This window comes from Falco peregrinus, chromosome 3 (assembly GCF_023634155.1).
Source record: "Falco peregrinus isolate bFalPer1 chromosome 3, bFalPer1.pri, whole genome shotgun sequence".
Classification (NCBI taxonomy): domain Eukaryota; kingdom Metazoa; phylum Chordata; class Aves; order Falconiformes; family Falconidae; genus Falco; species Falco peregrinus.
In genome coordinates this window covers 52598730-52618538 of record NC_073723.1, presented here as the reverse complement: position 1 = coordinate 52618538, position 19809 = coordinate 52598730, and positions in this window count along the sequence as shown.

Genomic DNA, 19809 nt, shown 5'->3' with positions numbered 1-19809 from the left:
AATGCATTAGCAACAGGAGAGATAAGGAGACTCTTCATCCTTTGTTGGATGTGGGGGCAACATAGTGACAAAGGCTGGGGTACTTAATGCCTTCTTTCCCTCAGTCTTTAATAATTAAAGTCCGGTTGCTCTCCGGTACCCAGGCCCTTGAGCAGGAAGACAGGGATGGGGAGAAGAATGAAGTCCCCATGATCCAAGGGGAAATGGTCAGTGAAGTGCTACACCACTTAGACACACAGAAGTCTATAGGGATGGATGGGATCCACCCAAAGGTACTGACGGAGCTAGTGGAAGAGCTCACTGATCCACAAATATTTGTCAGTAGTCCTGGTTAATTGGAGAGGTCTGAGCTGACTGGAAGTTAGAAACGTGATGTGCATCTACAAGAAGGGCAGGAAGGAGGATCCGGGGAACTACAGACCTGTCAGCCTGAGCTCGGTGCTGGGGAAAGTTATGGAGCAGATCATCTTGAGTGCCATCACATGGCATGTACAGGACAACCAGGTGATCGGGTCCAGCCAGCAAGGCGTTGTGAAAGGCAGGTCCTGCTTGATAAACCTGATCTCCTTCTGTGACAAGGTGTATGTCACAGAGGTGGATGAGGGAAAGGCTGTGGATGTTGTCTACCTAGACTTTAATAAAGTTTTTGACACCTTTTCCCACAGCACTCTCTTGGAGAGACTGGCTGCTCATGGCTTGGACAGGTGTACTCTATACTGGGTTAAAAGCTGGCTGGCTGGCCAAGCCCAATGAGTGGTGGTGAATGGAGTCACGTCCAGCTGGTGGCTGGTCACAAGTGGTGCTCCACAGGGCTCAGTACTGGGGCCAGTGCTGGTTAATATCGTTATCAACGATCTGGACGAGGGGATCAAGTGTCCCCTCAGCCAGTTTGCAGATGACACCAAGCCGAGGGGGAGTGTTGATCTGCTGGAGGGTGGGAAGGCCCTGCAGAGGGATCTGGGCAGGCTGGATCCATGGGCCGAGGCCAGTTGTACGAGGTTCAACCAGGCTCAGTGCTGGGCCCTGCCCTTGGGTCACACCAGCCCCACGCAGCGCTACAGGCTGGGGCAGAGCGGCTGGGAAGTGCCTGGTGGGAAAGGGCCTGGGGGTGCTGGTGGACAGACAGCTGAATGTGAGCCAGCAGTGTGCCCAGGGGCCAAGAAGGCCAACAGCATCCTGGCTTGTGTCAGAACCAGTGTGGCCAGCAGGACTGGGGCAGTGACCGTCCCCCTGCACTGGGCACTGGTGAGGCCGCACCTCGAACACTGTGTTCAGGTTTGGGCCCCTCACTGCGAGGGGGACACTGAGGGGCTGGAGCGTGTCCAGGGAAGGGCAGCGGGGCTGGTGAAGGGGCTGGAGCACAAGGCTTATGAGGAGCAGCTGAGGGAACTGGGGCTGTTTAGCCTGGAGAGGAGGAGGCTGAGGGAGACCCCATTGCTCTCTGCAGCTCCCTGACAGGAGGTTGTAGCCGGGTGGGGGTCGGTCTCTTCTCCCAGATGACAAGTGACAGGACAAGAGCAAATGGCCTCAAGTTGCAGCAGGGGAGGTTTGGATTGGATATTAGGAAAAAATTCTTCACCAAAAGCACTGCTAAGCATCAGAACAGGCTGCCCAGGGAAGTGGTTCAGTCACCATTCCTGGAGGTATTTAGATGTGGCCTGTAGATGTGGTGCTTAGGGATGTGGTTTAGTGGTGGACTCAGCAGTGCTGGGTTAATGGTTGGACTTAGGTAATCTTAAAGGTCTTTTCCAACCTAAATGATTCTATGAAAACCTGCAGTCTCTTGCCCCCTGCAGTTTTTAGTGAATACTGTACATAAATGATTTATTTCTTTCTTTAGAGGGCTTTTCTCTGCATGGCATCTGTCATCTTGGGATTTCCCCCTCCCCTTGCTGCAGAAATGTAGCTGGAAGCTGTTTGACTCAATCTGAGCCCAGCTCAGAGTTGGTTGTATTAGTTCCATCAAGCTTTATCTACTCTTTAACATTCTCTTTCATCTGGTGAGGACCTTCATTAATATGCACCATTTGTGATTAAGGCAGCACTTACAGGACCATCACAGGATAATGTGCAGATTACTACACTTCAGAAATACTGCCCTGTCATTCATCCATGAAATTCAGACTTCTAGAATAATAAATTAAAAAAAACTTAAAATAATAAAAAAGGCTTTTTGAATAACTTTTTTATTCAAAAAAATTCATGCAAATAATTGCCCTCTAACATATGCTTTCTTCATTTGTTGTGGGGGCGAGATGGGAGATGAGACAAGATTGCAGCTGAAAGATGGGGCAACAAAAGATGGATCAAAAAGCTAGCCTATAAAAGTCAAAAAGTAGTGTGATGCTAGGGTCCATTGCTGGTAGCTCTTCTCAAGGGGAGAAATAACTGTGTTGCATTAGGTACCACATAGCAGCAACTGTTAGTAAATGCTGTGAATTGTGACTTTTTTTATTTTTCAAATAAAGTCCAAAGTAGCATTCTGAAATAGAGCTATCAGGTAAACTTCTATGTAAAGGCCAAGGAAATGCAGTTGCTGGTGTGAGAAAAAAGAACAAAAATAAAATGGGTAACGGGACAGAGAAGCTTTGGAAGTAGATCATGCATCAAAGCAAAGAATAACAGAGATTGATAAGGAAGAAGATTAAAGTAGAATAGGAAAAGTAATCAGAGGATATCTCAAGTAGAAGTTGTGGGAGGATAAACTACATGTTGCCAAGAAGGAAGTCTTTGACTACACCTAGTGTAGTCATGCCTTTTCCAATGGTCAAAACTGCTTCCACTGAAGTGAGTACAAAGATTTCAACAGATGGAAAATTAAGTCTACAAAGAGCCTCAGCAGCAAATGGCAAGGGTCACCTGCTGAGGCTCTGCTGATCACAAAGAAAAGCTGGAAAACTGTTACCAACACAAAGCACACAGCTCAGCTGTGCAAGGCTCATGGGACACCCCCTTTTTCAGGCATGCTATTGCCAGAGGACCTGGAGCCAACCACAGGGTTCTGGGACTCCACTGGGGAGATGAGAAGGTATGCAGGACAGCTCATTGCAAGCGTGAAAAATGCTTTGGTGTATGATCATGTCTGGGTGGCTTGCAGAGAGAGACATCAAAAAGAATGGGAAGTTAGGAAGCTTACCAGCACATCAAAGTGGAAGGTGCTGCTAATATTTCTGCACTGAGGCTGAAAGCACAATCACTTTAGTGAGCAGAATACAGAGAACATAACTTTATTTCAGCCGAAAGTAATAACATTTTTTTCAGTTATTTAGCAGTACAGTTCTATGCCATGTGGAGGCCAGAGCAAGGGATCAGGGCTGGGATATGGGAACACGTGTGTGAGGACAGAGTTTTCAGGAATGTGGTGGCATGAATTGCAGTTGAACCAAGAAACCAAGGAAAAGCGAGCTTCATGTGAGGAGGAATGCCCTTGTACAAAGGATATTTTTTTTCTACCCACTGTGCCTGTAAAAGGATAACTCTGGCTTTACAGAATGGCCCATCCTCTCTGCTGGAGGGTGGGTGGCTGCAAAGGTGGAAGGAAGCAGTAGCTTAAAACTCCCATGAAAGTTGAGACCTTGTCCTTTGACTCTTTAGCAGGAGCATTAAAACATGTTGAGTGGATGGACAAGTTCCAGGATACTGACCTGGAGGACAAAGGAGAACAAACCAAAAATGACTAAGAGAATGAGATTATCTGTAAGCACAGACAAAAGCGGGGTTCAACAGAGACCTTGCAGGTTTGTGCCGAACTACGGTTTAAATGCCTTCCTCTGCATGTGGAAAGGTACATGGGAGCCTGACCTCTGTCACTGCAGCTGGTGAGAGATGGGCTGGAGATGTGCTTCGTGCCGCATGTGTGCGCAATGATGCATTGAGCTGGAAAGCATTTACAGGGGCCTTGGTGGCTGAGCGATTAGGGGAAAGAGGGAAAGTGAAACAGATACAGCATGAGAAGCAGATGAAGCAAGATGTTGAAAGTTAGGGAAGAACAAGGTGAGGTAGGAGCTATGGCTGCAGTTTCTCTTCTCAGACCAAATAGGCCACTCGGAAATAGGAATTACTTTCCCTGCCCTTAATCCCAAATGTCTGCATTTGTGAAAAGTATCATTTACGGTGCAAGTCCGTATTTATGAAGATAGTTTAATTTGCATATGAAATTTACATCATATTACTTATTTGCATACCAATCCTACTTATTTTCTCCTGCATTTAAAAATCTCAGCTATGTTATAGCTATAAGCAAATATTGAATATTTAGTAACTACTAACGGTATTAATGGTTGGACTCAATGACCTTAAAGGTTTTTTTCAATCTAAATGATTCTATGATTCTACTAACTTCTTTGAAAACACCATTTAATCATGGGACCATGTACTATTTGTTCATGGCAGGAATTATTAGCAAGTGCTTGCAGGATGTGCAGAAATAGCAGAAGGCATCAGGAAGCTCTTAGAATGAAAACTGGCTACTTGTTTTAGGGTCTTCAAAAAGAGCGTGTTGGCAGTGGATAATTGTTGGTCTTGAGAAAGAGAATTGTTACAGTATCATTAGGTCCTCTGCTTCAGAAACTACTGGCTGGGGGCAGTAAGGGGGCAGAGAAGGAAGTCTGTTTAAGGAATTGGTTTCTATAGGAAAAGAGAGCTTCAGTCTTGAAGAAGAACCAGGGAGCGGAGTGATGAAGACTTATTTCTGCTTATGAGGATGATGCAGCCCCAAGAGGGTAAATGAATATGCTGTCACAGATTTCTGTGTGGGGAGGGAGTGCACCACTGGCCTGAGGGGTGGAAGGTCCTCTAAGGAGCAATAGATAGTAGGTGGGATGAGATCAAGAATTGTGTAGAAGAATTGTATAGCCTGAATTTATTCAAACTGATTTTTTGTTTGAATCTGGCAGTACTGCTGAAAGCATTATCCACTCTTGGGGTTGCTGTCTGCCTCAGAAAAGAGAGCAGGTTGTTGAATAGAAGAAATATGGTTATCTCAGGCAGGACTGAACAGCTCCTCCATGGATCACGCCATTTCCCACTTGGAACTAGGGCACATGATAGCAAAGGATGCTCTGATGAAAAATGTAGAGACATACCTTCACTCTTTTACTTCTTTCCCTCTCATCAGCTTTCCCCTCCTCTGTCTTCTCTGCCACTTACTCTCTCATCTGTTTTACCCCCTCTATTGTCCCCGTCTCAGGTCTGTATGTGAAGCCTGAGTTTCTTCAGTATAGTAAGAAGGGATTGGAGTAACAAGGGGTTTGAAGAAGCAAAATGTAAGCCAGAGAAAAAAAAATATCTTTAATTGAAGAAGTAGTGCCATATTGGTTGTCTTGTGTAGTTTCTTGCTCAATGAAATTATCTGCACAATCCCATGATTAATTCCTTTTTCTTGCAGTTAAATTGATTAGCATATAACACAGAGCAAAGAGGCCGTGGTTTGTGTTTTGCCTTCAGCAGCCAGCAGTGCAATACGTTAAACCATCAAATTGTCTACGTGCTGCAAATCATTTCTCCCTTTGAAAAAAAAAGTGCCCACCATTAAGGCACTAGCAAAGAAAAATGAGCCAGAAGTTTAAGGCAAAGGGGCAGTGCTTCAAATGTACATTTTATGCTGCTAAAGAGATCCACGGTACTGTGACCAAAATCCCATTAAATGGAACACTTTCTATTTAAATCTTCCCATGACATGTTTCTGGTATTACCGTACCAGGGAGGCACATAACTCTCAGGCTTAAAGGCTGCTCTTCTTTCCTTCCTTGAATGGCTCTGCAGACTCAGGCTGTCACTTCCAGTTCAGGATCTCAGGCTAAATGCCAAACATCTGGGCTGAACAACGCCTTACCTCTCAGCTGCTGAGCCCCTTAACTTGCATACCTTACCCAGCAAGACATTAGTAACTTAGTGCTCAGGTAAGAGAACTCAAGACCTCACAAGGAAAGCTGCAATGCCGTTACCCCTTCCCAAGCCTCCATGGACCATCGGTTTTGCTGTCCCCCTCATGGGATGAATTCCAGCATAGTGTTATTGGTGAGACTTGCCTGTCCTCCACTGGTGGAAAAGCCTTTGGCAGTGTTAACCTGGTCAGCACTGAGTGGTGAACAATGACTTGAATGAGAAGGTTTTGTTTGCTGCTTTTGCAGTCACCCTTTGGGCATTCAAGGCACACTGTAGCTTCTGACCTGTGCAGACAGGAGTTTCTCTCCATGCAGGGCAGCAAACTGCAGTGAGTTACAATTAAAGTCTGTGTTCACCCACTATTATTATCTGACATTATCTGAAATACCACGCTTAGCTTTCTTTCAAGGGCTGCTCCCAGCATTTTGGATACACTAACTGCTGGCTTACATTAAATGGATGTTGTTAATGCTTTTAATAATCCCAAGTGCAATGTACACAGAGCAGAGTGCAGGAGTTGGTTCAGAGGAGCAGAGAAACAGTTGCTTAACTGAATCTTAATAGATTGTCATCCCAAGCTCCCCAAATATCGATGATGATAGAAACAATACTATAAGAGAAAGAAGGAATGTAAATGATAAAGTCTAGAAGTCTTACTTTGTCCACTGACAGGCTAAAATACTTTTTTTTTTTTTTTTTTTTTTTTTGACATTCTGTATAGGAAAGGCAGCCCTTTTTGTGCCCAGTTGAAGTGTTTTGGTGCAATCATAATTTCTACAATGTGGGCACCCATAGCACTATTTTTATATTTACTTGGTTTATAAAGTATGTAGAAAACTCCTCAGATTTGGGATTCCTCCTAGAAACAACTACTAGCAGCCAGTAGATCAACAAGGGCTGTTGTTTTAATTAGGAATATTGTTCATTTTTGCATGTTAGCTTTGTTTTTTCATGTCTTGTACTTGGATATTTAATTTTGCTTTTTGACATGGCTTGATCAGTTGTCTTAGCCTTGGTTTTCTTGCTTCATCCTAGCACACTGACAACACTGAAACGGAATAACTTTCAGGCAGCCCTTCAGTGTCTCTGTTTAAAGTGACTCGCTCCCTTCTTGCACTTTACGGTGGACATCAGTTACTGGCAACACTGGTACGCTCCCTGAAGGTCTCAGAAAGGACACAAAGACCTGAATCATCAGGTAAGTACAACCTCTAAGGCACCTGATTTCCCCTATCAGTCCTTAGTCACATTGGGGAATGAAGGAGTCTGAATTAATGTTCATCTCTTCTGTGGCTAAGCAGGACTCTAGCATCCTTCCTAATGGTTGCTATGTGAGAAGTAAACTTGGCTAAACCCCCTCCAAAACCCACAATCTCAAATAAAAGAAATAATATATTTAAAGGGAAGGGCATGTTAAAAGATGGTATCTGACAGGTAAGTGAGCCCATACTTTGTTGCAAATGTTTTTAAATAATGTTCCTGGCCAATATTAGTATTAAAGCTCTCTTTTGTTTAAGCAAGGGCTTGCTGCCTCACAGCCTGTCTGCTTGGTCCTGTAGTGCAGCCATTATGCTGAATTTATGACACAACAGTAATTACTGTGCCAAACCCAACCAGCTGCTGTTTAAAAAAGAAACCTCCAAAAATCCAAGAAACAAAACCACTGGATTGTGCCTAACAATGCAGAATTAGATGATAAGAGGACAGGGAAGCTTTATTCAAGCGTTAATGTTCACCAGACTAGCGGGGGCACTGGAAATGAATGGCAGAGTAAGTAGCACGTTGAATAAATGTCTCCTCCAAGTTTGCTCCATTGTAAGAACCCTTCTCAATGTAGAGTGTTGCCACAATATGAGGCACACAGAGAGCCAAATGCTCACTTAGAGGGAACAAAAGCCTGTCTCCCGCTGTTGCTTAATGCTGTAACTTTTATTAGCAGCGAATGACAGCAGTTTAGCCTCCCTTCCTTTTTCTAGATGATTACATTCTTAAGCCGATTGACTGTGTTGACTAAAGGCAGCTGTTGATCCACACTCTTTCCTCTTACACACACAGTGGCACACGAAGAAAAGAAACTCCAGATTTGTATGTTCAGGATAAGCTTAAGATTTTGATTGCCTGAACGGAGGTGAAAAGTTGGTTGCTGTATGGGGAGCCTGGGATCCCTAAGGGTACAGTTTCCACAGACCTAACAGAAGCAGGTGGGGCTGCTCTGGGTGTAGGAGCCCAGAACTGAGCCTCCCTCCTAGGGTCCCTTTCACTGCCCTCTTGCCCCAGACAGCGGGAAAGGATAGGGAAGGGGAGCACAGTAATAGTATGTATTTGGTTGGATTTGGGCCACTAAGTCATTAAACTTATAAAGGGAAAACCCTACCAAGAAGAGGGAGGATTAGTGAATCAAACATAAATGCAGCCTGCAGTCTTTTTATAAAGAGTAAGTGTGGATGTATAAATGGAATTTGGTTCCTTTTTTTTTTTTTTTTTTTTTCTGTAGTGGTTGTTAATACCTGTTTCCACCCCCAAGTTCTGACAAGTGCTTTGCTCCACACTCAGAAGACCTTCAGGACACTCAAAGTGGCAGCCGACTTTTTTGCTGAGGCTTAGGGATGCAGTGCCAGTGCATGGAGATGCAGATAGTGTTGAATAGTCAGTTCACTGAACTTGCAAGCCATCCTTTGAGCTTGTAAGTAGCACTGCTATAGGGGATGGCATTGGGAAAGGATTGCTTATAACTGCAAAATAGGTGAAAAGTTGGCTCTTGGAGAGATACTCCTTCTTAAGTAACTTGTCTGTGTGAATTGGCACCAAATTTTACCCAGGAGGAAAGATGACAGTGGAAGTGGCATTGCAGCTATAATTACCCAATTAAGCTTTTTTCAAGGAAAACTGTATCTTTGATCTCACCTTATCTGGTGTAAATTAATGGAGAAAAAACAGTCTCTTTCTGCAAAGTTTTAGGAGACACATTTCCTGGCTCAGCCTCTGTTGGCTGCAATGCACAGTAAATGCATCAGTTAAAGGTCTCAGGAGAGGTTGATCTAACAGGAAGGCTCCTGCCACTGTCTTATCTCAGGTGAGAGGCAATTTGCTGTTGAAAGGAATGTCCAAGAACAAGTCCTCATTTGCAAAAAGAAAATACAAGTGAAGAAAGTGTTGGTTTTTTTCTCATGCACAAACCAGTGAGGCAACATGGCTACGGTAAAAAGGGATCTAACCACAAAATTCAGATCTGTACTGTCCTCCCTGACAAAGCCGTGGGGTACCCGCACAGGAGCCCCTCTAGCTAATATGAAAACACACATTGAAAAATTATTCCAGGCAAAATCCAACTGAATGCAGCCAAAATACATTCAAAGATTTTAAAGGAATGGTCACGTGGGAAAAAGTATTTTGACATCTCAAACTGGATTTTTCAAACATGGTTAAAGCAGAAGGTAATTTTCCTAGTGGGAAACTTGCAGCCTGTTTTACTGCTTGGGAAGATTCAGTAGGAAAAAGTTCCTTTTGTTGTGCTCCTTCCTAGAAAGGAAAGACCAAATGAGAAATGCTGGGATCCTTACTATCTTTTGCTCTCCCTCTGCACATATCTAAGCTCCTATTCATATTTGTGTGACATAAGATGATTTATGCAGCTGAATTATTGGCCAGACATACCACTTGTAAACTGATGGAAAATCTGCTTGATTCTGCCTTGTGCAGTGTGAAAATGGATTTATGCACAGTGGAAGAACTTAACAGGGATGACAATTTGGTAACTGACATTGTTACGGTAATTTAATAGGAGGAGAAAACCTAGACTAGATCTCAAAAGCTTGAGTAGACATAGATAATAGCTCACTAGCAAACCATATCCTGAGGAATGAAAGTGCTGCCAGTATGCTGTCAAACAGGGAAATTCTATTCAATAATGAAACAAGACACATTAGGGAAGCAGGTGGCTTTCAAGGTGGTAACAGAAGTATGAGTGTGGGTCTGAGTTGGCATATAATGGTTGAAAGGTTCAGAGTCTAAGGAATGGAAAGATGCTTTATTTTCATGAACATGCCAGAAAGTTGCTTTGTTAGAAACGTTTTGGAAAATTCTGCACCCATGGATGGAGTGGTATGGTAAAATATGTTATTTAAATTTCAACCCACCACTGCCTGATTATAGTACATCCAAATCTGGTTTCAGTATTCCTTCATATGAGTATTTTTGCCTCAACAAAGGACAGATGATATAAAGTGAGAAGGTCTGTAAGACAACCCCACACACACCTCGATGATGACAACCATACAAAAGCGTTTAAAGGTCAGTTCTACTCCTTTTCTTCACAGCACCTTCAGTCTGTCCCTGGTGCCTTCAGAGTATCCATCAACCGTTACATTATCTCAATTAAAAGAAATTCAAGCTTATCTACAGCAGTCTGTGTAGAATACTTCTGTTAAAGCTGATTCTCAGCGATGAGCTATTCTTTCCAGAAGCCTAGGCAAAACCAGCAGCTATTCTGTTCAGGTAGGGATGGTGTCTTTTACATGATAGTCCTGCCCTCTTAACCAGGGCAAAGGAGAAATGAATTACAGCTTCAGCTGAAGCTAAAACAGAGAATAAAGTGGCTGGTCTGGACTGCAGGGCACGAGCTGAGCGTGCAATACTTGCCTGGGTCACACCGACCTGGTGTGCGCCTGCCCCTTGCAGACACTATTGTGTTTAAACAGACCATCTCCCTTTCCTCCCCACCCCATCCGAGCCACTGTGATCGTCCTGTCCGTGTGAATATACACACATCAGTAATCACTTAAACGTGAAACAAAAATCCCAATATAGACAAAACCACCTATTTCATCATTCAGAAAGAGCTGCATCTATTTATTTGGGTTATCTCTACCAGTAGATGTCATGATACAGCAACCTGTGAAAATTCTTGGTGTAGTAAGAGATAAAGTGATGAAAGAAACACTAATAATTATGGAATTCTATTTAAATTATTGGATGTCAGTGGTTAAAAGGGTGGTTAATTTTGCAAGATGCTACTACCCAGACATCAGTTTCCTTGTTTTGGGTGCACTGCAACCAAAAACCTCTGTCATTGACCAAAAATTTTCATTTTGATGCCTGTGTAATATACCTGTTTCTCTTATTCCAGGCACAGTACCTGCCCTTTAGTGAGTGGAACACACTAATAATGGGGTGGGTAAGTGACTGTGGAGTGACATCCTCTGAAGAAATTTATGATAACCTCTTCTTTGAAGAAAAAGATTCAAAATGAATGCCACACACATTTGCTACATCTAAGAGCAATCTGCTTAGATGTTTTTGTCACACATCAAAGTACACTCACAACCATGTCCGTTTTAGTAATGATCCTGGTTTCATCTTTCTGTGGGGGGGGGGGGGAAGCTGTCTAGTCTGAGAAATTAGTTAAAAGTATTGGGAATATGTCAGATGATAGTCAGTGAGGTGCCTGGGCTAGCTAGGATCATCCTCATTCAGTAATGCTGCTGTGCCCCATTGAAGTTGCAGTTGTACATGGAAAAACTTCATAGCACAGTATGACTATAACTGTGTCACAGTTTTTCCCTGCTCTTCCCTCCTGCTAGGAGGATGATGAAACATAAAAATGCTTTAAATAAGCATGAAAGACTATTAATATCCACATTCCAGAGTGGGGTAAATGACCAGAGCATGGGGGAAATGTTTTAGCATAAGCAAACCTCTATTCGTGGAGATGAGCTGCTGCGAATTCCAGTGTGACACATGCATTCTTTGACCTTCCCCCTGCCAGGCCTGCAGAGCAGCAGGTACTCTCAGCTCTCATGGACATCCATGCAAGCTGAGGGTACAAATGCCAGATAGGGCGTTCAGTTTTCAAGCCTTTGCCTGGACAGACATGTTGTGATTTAAGAAGAATAAAGTAGCGGTGTTTTTAAGTTTGGTCCGACTGCTGGTCTGATGACTTCTCCTGAATATGTCTCCTGCTCCCAATGAAAGCATCTGTTAAAATGTTTTGAGTTTGGGATTTTTCTTGTTTTGTATTTACCTTAGCCCTTTAAAGACTGTGGTTGCAAATAAACACACCACCATGTTACATGAAAGGGCCTGTTACTGTTCAGCAGGGTAAGAAAACCGGGAGAGTAGTATCCTACTAGAAATGTATAAACCCTTCTTTGTGGTTTACCCTTGCTTTGTGTCCTCAGAAAGTTCTTGCTCTAAGCTCCAGGGATCATGTAAATCCATTCTAGGTATTTAAAATGTTTTTTACAACCCATGTTTTGTAGCTACTCATGTGTTTTTAAGGCATTTGTGTTTACAACTGAATTTCTAGATTCTTAAAGGGTTAATATAAGAAAATAAACAGTCTCATTAAACGGATTCCTCAGGACAGATGGAAGCAAAAATATTTAAGAATATGCATTTCATTTTAGTGAAAACACTAGCCCTACAAATTCAGCAAAGAATCTAAACAAGGGTGTAAGAATATAGCATGAGGTTAAGAAAGCACCATGGAAGTGTACAGGGTTAACCACGAGGAGCCCATGAGTGACCTCTAGTCAGGCAAGACTTGAGGGAGCTCTTTAGCTCAGACTCACCAACTACCCACACAGAAACCCTTTTGCACCTCTGACTTGGAGGGTCCAATCACCCAAGTCTTACACAGTGTTGGATGTAACACAGCACTGCAATAAGCACTGCCATCCGCAGAACAGAATCAAAACTGCTTAATTGTTAATAAAGCTGCTTTAGTTTGGCAGCCATGGGTTTTACACAGCACGCCTCCGCCATACTGTCATACTGTCAGTCTCGAAGGAAATGAAACAAGATCGCTATATTATTTTGGTATCTCAAAATACTTTGGGAAGAAGTCCAGTCTCTATTGAGTTCCTACCATGAACACACTTACTTTAAATGTACTTTGGGAAAAGAGAAGGCAGTGACACAGGAGCCAGTCTTGGCAATACTTACCTTAAATCCTATTCTTAATTACCCAGGTGTTTCTCAAACAGAGAGAAAAGCAGCTATTCTCTTCTGGGGACCTTTCCAGGAATGTGTTAGGCTAACAGTTGGACTTGATGATCTTCAAGGTCTTTTCCAACCTAAACAATTCCATGATTCTATGACTGATCTTCAAAACTGCTGCGGCTCAGATCTGGTTGTTTGGTGCCAGACCAATTTTTCATGATTCTGTACTTTGGCCTCAGTTTCAAAGCAATGTTCTCACATAAAACAACAGACAACAGTGAAATATCCAAGAGAAGAAGCTACCACAGTGTACCTGCTTGTCAGGAATAACAACCGCTTCAGAGCGGCGTTTGCCATTCATTAGTGTTCACACGGAGCCTACTACTCAGCAACTAGCTTTTACATGTGAATATTAGCAAATTAGCTAGCAGGTCATCAGACAGTCTCTGGCACCAAAATCAAATCCTTGCCTTCTTTTTTTGAATTGGAGGAGAATCAGTCAGTAATGAAAGAGCTTTTTACCTTCATCTTAGAGCTTTCAAGCTTTCAGCTCGCTAGAAAGCAATGTACAGTCAGAGTATTTGGTACAGGACTCTCAGCTCAGCTGTGATCACTGGAAGAGCTGTTATAATGTGAAACGTGTCATCAGCTGTCCTGGTTTTGGCTGGGACAGAATTAGTTTTCTTCCCAGTAGCTGGTGCAGTGCTGTGTTTTGGATTTGGGATGTGAATAATGTTGATAACACACCGATGGTTTAGTTGTTGCTAAGCAGTGGTCAAGGACTCTTCAGCTTCTCACCCACCCCACCAGTGCGCAGTCTGCGGGGCACAGAAGCTGGGAGGGGACACAGCTGGGACAGCTGACCCCAACTGGCCAGAGGGATGTCCCAGACCATATGGCATCATGATCAGTGTATAAACGAGGTGGAAAGCTGTCTGGGGGCTGCTGCTTAGGGACTGGCTGGGCATCAGCTGGTGGGTAGTGAGCAATTGCATTGTGCATCACTTGTTTTGTATATTCTGATTATTTTATCAGTACTATTATTATTATTTTCCCTTCCTTTTCTGTCCTATTAAACTGTCTATATCTCAACCCACAGATTTTACATTTTTCCCCCCCCAATTCTCTTCCCTATTGCACTGGAGGTGGGGGAGTGAGCATACAGCTGTGTGGTGTTTAGCTGCCTGCCAAGTTAAACCACGACATCAGCTCTGCACTTCATCCAGGTAAATGATGTGATTGTTTTTGCTGAATACCTTTCTTACTGTTTCAGTTGCAGATACAGCTGAAATTGCACCTTGTCATAAGGGCACTGTGTTCCTGAGGTTTGTCAAAGTCTGAACTGCGTAAAGCTTATGCAAGCGTTTCTCATTTTCATAAAGGATTTTCTAAGCTCTTAGCCTGAGAGCTGTGCTCTGTTCAACAAGTGCCATCCCTTTTCCCATTCAAGTGGCCCTGATAGCTGCTATTCACAGCCTGCACCAGGATCTGCAACATTTGAACTGTAGGTAAGTCTTTCTACTAGTTCGCTAATATAAATTTAATGAACAAAATGTTGACAAAGGAGAGTATGCTGTGCCCACTGAAGGTGCGTTGAGTTGTCTTGACCTTGCAGAGTCATTTCAGGGCTTGGTGCTCGTCAGGGCACCTAAGGCCTACTGATTTCTTTCATTGTATTGTGTCATTCACACTATATTACCATAACAACGACATCCCCTTATTGGTGGGGAGCAGTAGAAGGCTAATAAAAAATCAGTATCCCTGTTAGTATTCTCAGCCTCCCCTACAGAAGAAAGTGGCCTTTAACAGTGACTGGCATGGGCAGATGGCCCTTTTTTAAGCCAAAAAAAAGATTAATTTTCACTTCTTCACGTCATAAAAATGTACCATCTAGTGACAGCTAATAACCACATTTCTCTCTCAATTTCTTGACAATGGAATTCTCTTTCAGGTTCTAAAATACCAGTCTGAAGTGACAGTGATACAGGAAACTGCTACTGGAAGGTTTTCTAAAGTACCACTGAAACATCACCAAACTGCCCGCAATAGCTCAACTATACAATTTCACAGAGATTTTCCAGAAAAGCTTCCACCCAGAAATATTGGGAAGGCAACAACCAGCCAACAGGATATTGGGAATGAGAGCTTTTCTATAGCATCATAAAGTGATCTTAATAGCCTACTCCTATGTATACTGTAGTAATGGGTCAAGATACCTCTGGGATACCACCCAGGGGGACCTTGACAGTCCTGAGGAGTGGACCCGTGTGAATGTCATGAAGTTGAAGAATGTCAAGTGCAAGGTCCTGCACCTGGGTTGGGGCAATCCTCAGTATCAGTATAGACTGGGGGATGAATGGATTGAGAGTGGAGAAGGACTTGATACTGATGGATAAAAAATTGGATGTTAGCCAGCAATGTACACTTGCAGGCCAGAAAGCTAATCATATCCTGGGCTCCATAAAAAAAAGTATGGCCAGCAGGTCAAGGGAGGTGATTCTTCCCCTTTGCTCTCATGAGACCCCACCTGGAGTGCTGCGTCCAGCTCTGGAGTCCTCAGCAAAGTCCTCAGGAAAGTCAGACCTGTTGGAGCGGGTCCAGAGGAGGGCCACGAAAATGATCAGAGGGATAGAACACCTCTCCTATGAAGACAGGCTGAGAGAGTTGGAGTTGTTCAGCCTGGAGGAGGCTCTGGGGAAACTTTAATGCAGCCTTTCAATATGTAAGGAAGATAGAAAGCGGCTTTTTACCAAGGTCTGTAGTGACAGGACAAGGGACAATGGTTTTAAACCAAAAGAGGGTAAATTTAGACAAGATATAAGGAAGAGATTTTTTACAATGCAGTCGGTGAGACACTGGAACAGGTTACCCCGAGAAGCTGTGGATGCCTCATCCCTGGAAGTGTTCAAGGTCAGCACTGGATGGGGCTTTGAGCAGCCTGATTTAGTGAAAGCTCATGGGAGAAGGGTGGGACTAGATAATCTTTGAAGTTCCCCTCCAACCCAAACCGTCCCGTGATTCTCTGATTCTACCAGGTTTTAAATTATTTGGTGTTTAAACCACCAAACCTTACTCATTAACCATGTGGTAGTTTTTTAACTGAGTGTGATTCCAAGCCCTTCATCAGTGATGTTTGTAAGGTAACAGAGTGACAAAGAACTTGGCAGGGAGAATAGACAGGGTGTGCTGCCTTCTTTGACAACCTAGTCCAAAGAAGAGTGTGGATTTCTACTGTGGAGATTTCCCTGCACAGCAGAAGAAATCTGGAATCCATATACTACAAACAAACACTAATAACAATTATGTACAAAAGAGCAATTGTATGATTTTTTACTTTTGCACTGAGACTATTAAAGTCTTCTCAATGTGGACCTCAACTGTATGGTGGATGTTAAAGATTTATATTAAAAATGCAATTTTATTTTTTGTTTTTCTTTATAATTTAATGTTTGCATTGAAAAGAAAAAAAACCACTGGACGAAGACATTAAAATTATTTAGTCTGTGCTTCTAATTATTAGAGAACAGATTTGCAAGTTAAGCATGCCTTGTAGCTTTTAATTTTCAAATATCAGGGGCAGCAAATGGATGCTGGTTAAGGCTGTCTGCTGGCTAGGGCAGTAAAAGCTTTTTTCAGCTAGAAGCTATTCCTCCACATAGCAAATCCTTCCCTCCCTGCAACAGAATATGAGAGGAAATAAATAGGTCAAGCTTGTGTTGCTAAGGCACTCTGGGTTTGCAACCACAAATAAAAATAATTTAAAATAGTTAAACAGACATGCTTGAAAAATTAATAATAGTTATCCTTTCTATTTTTCCAGGTTTTCTCAGTGCTTTTCCTCCTATGAGTGCTTCACTGTGTTGTGACTGAGTATAAAAAACAAACCGGCACTAAGAACTGATTAGCAACCGTACAATAACAAAACAGCAGCCTTGTGGGAAAAATTATCTGATTTACGTTTCCAGGGGAGCGTTAGGAGAAACCCAAATTAAAATTATTTACTAGAAAACCTTGAAAATTCAGCAACACTGTTTCTTCTAATTAGCTACTGTGATCAACCCCCCCTCCTGAGTTGACGGTTGCCTAGACTCTCAGGGAAAAAGAGGACAATCCTATCTACGTGCAATTGGTAGCCCGGATCCCTCTCCCAGCTCTCCTTACACTGTAATTCTATAGTTGGCATACTATGGCAAAGGTGTACTTACAAAACAAATTTTAAATTTATAGTCACAATAATTAGAACTCTTTCCCATTGTGTTTCCAGGCATTATTAGAAATGGGAACAAAAAACTTTGCATAAAATATCTTACTCCACACTTGGAGAAATTAACTGAATTAGGTGGCACAAATTAAAGTTTCTATTCATAAAGCAGTTATTAATTTTACAGCCTTTCCAGCTCCTTTGTGCTCTTTTTTTCAGTGGTGAAAAAGAGATTTAAGCAGGTTATTTGGGTTAGAGTGAAAAAAACATTTCTACAAGCTCTTCCTCAACATTTGATCCAGTCCAGAGGACAGCTTAGCAGAAAAATAGAATCTGAATTTTGGACTTTACGTGCTGCACTTGGCACATCTGGAGTGTGCTTTACTGGGGCATGACACTGGAAAGGAGTCAGCACACCTGGCTTGGGCATTCACAGATGGCATGGCCTCAAGCTACTCATTTGCCTTTTGTGCCTGCTCTTTTTTTATGACATACCGTACCATACGATGTCATTCTTGGCAAAAAAACATGGGGGGGCAGTTGGGGTGGGGTGTGTGTCCAAAGTAGCCATTGCTCGGGGACCAGCTGGGCATCAGTCTGCTGGTGGGAGGTGGTGACTGATTGCCTTCGCATCGCTTTTTCTTTTATCAGTCTTCATTTATTAAACTTGACCCACTTTTCCCCCCTCGCTTTTGCCTTCCGATTCTCCCTCTGTGCTGCTGTGGGGAGTGAGCGAGTGACGGCGTGGGGTTAGTTGCCAGCCAGGGGCAACCCACTGCAGCCTCAAACTGTCGTAGACCATGGATGTCTATTTAGAGAGCATTGCTATATGCTTGTTCTGTCCTTCTGGTCTGCTCTATCTGCTACATCTTTATCTGTTTTATTTATTACCAGCAACAGAATAGATGGCTGTGAACAGTCTTGTCCAGTACAGCCATTTTAGATTCTTACATGCTTACTCTTGCAACTATCTGTGTGGCATTGCTTGATTTCTGCCTTTATTTTACAATTCTTTTTCATGTGCTGGTAACTTCTTCAATAGTGGTTGGAGTTAGGGCTAGATCATCCTGACTCCATGATCTACTAAGATCAGCTTTTCTTTATATAGAAAAACACAGCTTCCTTATGAATGCCTCACAAGCCACTCAAAGAGAAATTCAGAGAGGTTTTAAAAAATTTATGGGATTTTTTTAACACAGTGCTAGGAACTGGACAGAAATGAAATTGTTCCTTATTTAATGGAGTTTTACCAACAAAACTTACCTCCATTTAAACTGTATTCAGCAGGGACTCGGGTCATTGCAGCAGGAACATCCAGTCCCTTCAGGTTGGCTCTGTTTTCCAATTAGTTTTATAGTTATGTTCATGTACATATTCATCTGCTTTTCCTCGTCCAGAAAACTCATTCTCCACACAGGATGGGCAGCTTTTGAATTGACAAATTCTTGCTTACTTATGCATTGTCTTTCTGTAGCTTTTGATACTCATCATGGCTGATATGTTGGTGTTCTCTGGTGGCAGGCAGCAAGGTGCCAATCTGGATAGAAACTTTAGGCTCCAGATCTCTTTTCATGTGTTCTGAGTCCAGTTTCCCAGCTGACATCAAAAGCAGTAAACAAATCTGGTTAGTTGCTAAGCTGGTCAGCTTGTCCACTCCCACAATGTGAGGTTGCATCTATAGATATTACCCACAGTTGCTTCTCCTACCAATGAAAACTACCCTGGAAATCAGGGAGAGAGGAGAGAAGAATGGGTAAATGACATCTTCCCAGTGTGGAAGTAAGCCTAAAGAGACTCAACCCACTGAGACCATGATAATGTTTGGTACTTAATTCTGCATGGGAATTTAGGGACATTACATGATACTCTCCCACCATCCCTCCCTTTCCAGAAACCCCATGAAAACTGAAGGTCTTACAGGACCACTTCCAAGGAAACTCCAGAACAGTTGGGAAGACATGAGGCTGTCTCAAGACCAGCACCTGCCAGTCTGCACTGATAGGGTTCTGTAGTGAGGCATCCATTAACTTGAAGTACTAGTTAATAAAGATATTAGATATAAGGATAATGCTTTTCTGAAGGCAGCCTCAAGCAGCCATACTCAGGCGAATGCCCAAGCTGGAAGGGACTGGCCTTATCCTAACAGCAATATTAAAAAAAACATAAATCCTAACAGCTAAGGTGACACGCCATTGATTACAGAAGATAGGGAAAAGAGAAAGAAATAACGCTGAAGTTATTTCTGGATACTTGACTCGGTCTATAGCTGGAGTAGTATCTTCTCCACCTGCACCTTTACTCCTCTAGGAGGTTCAAAGCCAGCAGAGAGTAGGTGGCTCTGGGACATACATTAGATCCAAGAGTGCAAATTTAATTGCAGTGCTTGGATGTAGATTTTCTCACATAGAAGTGGACCGAGATTTATGATCCCTCCTTCACAGGATGGGTCCAAACTTCAGTACCCTCTTAGAAGCAGAGGAAGTTAAAACTGTAGTTGAATCGATGGCTGTTGCAAAGAAGAGATGAATAAACCCAGTACTTAAGAGGCGGAAACAGCTATAGAGTAAAAACCCCATCAGCCTCCTGAAATTTGGCACAGATAAACCATTTGAGGACTGAAAGCGAAGTACCGGTCTGAGCCTTTAGAGAGGGATGTTAATCGCTCCTACAGTTGAAGATGGCCCTAAATATTTCAGAGAAGGTAGCCAGAAGAACAGGTTGTGTGTGCTGTAGGAGATATACTTGGACAACTATCAAAGTAGGCTGGGGGGGGAGCAGGGAAA